This window comes from Babylonia areolata, chromosome 16, assembly GCF_041734735.1.
Source record: "Babylonia areolata isolate BAREFJ2019XMU chromosome 16, ASM4173473v1, whole genome shotgun sequence".
NCBI lineage: Eukaryota > Metazoa > Mollusca > Gastropoda > Neogastropoda > Buccinidae > Babylonia > Babylonia areolata.
In genome coordinates this window covers 4,211,405-4,213,904 of record NC_134891.1, presented here as the reverse complement: position 1 = coordinate 4,213,904, position 2,500 = coordinate 4,211,405, and positions in this window count along the sequence as shown.

The following is a 2,500-nucleotide window of genomic DNA, read 5'->3' as shown; positions in this document are numbered from 1 at the left end:
GGAACACACAGGCAGCGTCTGACACCTGACATTGTCTGGAACATACAGGCACCATCTGACACTTGACATTGTCTGGAACACACAGGCAGCGTCTGACACCTAACATTGTCTGGAACACACAGGCAGCGTCTCACACTTGACATTGTCTGGAACATCCAGACACCGTCTGACACTTGATATTGTCTGGAACACACATGCTGTGTCTGACACCTAACATTGTCTGGAACACACAGGCTGTGTCTGACACCTAACACTGTCTGGAACACACAGGCAGCGTCTCACACTTGACATTGTCTGGAACATCCAGACACCGTCTGACACTTGATATTGTCTGGAACACACAGGCTGTGGCTGACACCTAACATTGTCTGGAACACACAGGCTGTGTCTGACACCTAACATTGTCTGGAACATACAGGCACCATCTGACACTTGACATTGTCTGGAACACACAGGCAGCGTCTGACACCTAACATTGTCTGGAACACACGGCAGCGTCTGACACCTTACATTCAACTTCAATGGTGTTCTTCAAGGTGATAATCTGACTCCTGTAATGCTCTCAATGTTTTAAATGATCTGGAAGAATACCTTATACATAACCACTGCAAACCTTTGAATATCAAACTCTAACACGAGGAAGACATGTAACCTTATGCTGATGATAAAATTATATTTTGAGACATGAAGAAAGAATTGCACAAGCTTTAACCAAATAAGATGCTTATTGTTGTGAATGGGAACTTGAGAAACCCAACAAACACAAACATTATCATATTTGGTAGTATCGGCGGTTCTCCATGTGTTTTCAGATTCGGAGAAGCCCCTGAAATTGTTCACGGTTTTGAATATTTATGAACTGATATTAACAAAAGCTCGAGAAAGTTAAATGTTTGCAAACAACAATGGGGGCAGGACGTCAAAGCACTTACAATTTTGTCAACTGCCCTTGTGCTTTGAAAAGTGACCTATGCCCAAGAGGTACATCTATTAAAGAAGCTGCAAACCATTGACTGCAGAGCGTATAAACTTGCTCTTCAGTACCATCACACACGTCTACCTTAGGAACTTATAGAGAAACTGGACTATTACCCCTTGATGAAGACAGAAAAGCATCTGCCGCAGAATTTGTTCTAAGAAGTACAGTGTATGAACTATGATACCTTTTCCAAAAATGAAGTAGATCTAAAATCGGACTGGGATTTTGCAAAAAGAGCCTGAACGATTCATACCTTAAAGTCTACCAATATTTTTACTGGAGATATTCGAAGTGCCTCAAAAGGTAATGTAAAAAAAAAAAAAAAACATTGCTGCTAAACCATCCTTCTCAACCATACCATCGTGGGAATTGAAAAACATCCAAACAAACAAACAAACAAACAAACCCTTTGATACAGACCACACGCATCTGCAAAAAAAAAAAACGACTCGCCTAACTTATTCAAAAGCGCAGTATGCTCTCATAATTATGGAAATAGATTACAAACATAAATTATGTAAGAATAAAAATAATTATTTATACAGATGGTTTTGTACATGATTACGGAAAAGTGGGAGCAGCTTTTATAACGAGGAAATGTATCACTCGGGTAAACAGTTTTTTTTTTCCATCTTTACTACCGAACTAGTTGCCATACAAATGGCTTAGAATCATAGTTCTAAAACTGATGACCAAATTCTCTGCGTAGATTAGATTCGAAATCAGTGTTCGTAGATCTCCGATTCAAAAATCGCGTCTAGAGATAACCGAGATGAAACACATTATGCATTTTTTTTTTTTTTTTTTTTCGATCAAAGGCAATCATGTAACTTTCATTTGGGTGCCTTCACACTGTGGGATTTCTTCAAGGACTAATTTTTTACTGCCCGTTGACCAATTTCCGCAAAAACACGTATCTGTTCTTTGGAGATGTTTTGAATATGTATTTGTTAGCCCGACCATTTTTTTTTTTTTTTTTTTTTTTTTTTTAATCAAAGTCCAGTTATCTGCCTTTGATTGATCATGTGTTTGTTACAATAAGCCAGCATCATGCTGTTGTTGGAATCTTTGAGATAGTTACACCTTACTCCGTCAGTCCAATTTTTCGCAGAATATCACGTAACAGTCAGAAGATTAAAAAAAAAAAAAAAAAAAAAAAGACGTTAAACTAAAGAAAGAAAGTTTTCTTGTTTTTGTTTTTTCTTCTTCTTTTTTTTAAAATAAAAGAACAAGAATAAAGAAAGAACACACAGGCACAGACACACACACACACGCGCGCGTGCGCTCGCACTCCCGTTAGCATGGTGACAATGGGTTAAAATCAAAGGATTCACAGGACAAACTTACTTGAAAATGACACAAGGAAGAACACAAAATACTTGTCAACCACGACTTTGAGATCGAGAAAGCAAGAACTCGGTAAGTCTTTTTAAAACTTCCGCGTGACGCAAGAATTGGTCAATGACTCAAATCTGACGTCAATGGAGCAGCGATGTTCCATATGTTTAGGGATTTACGGGA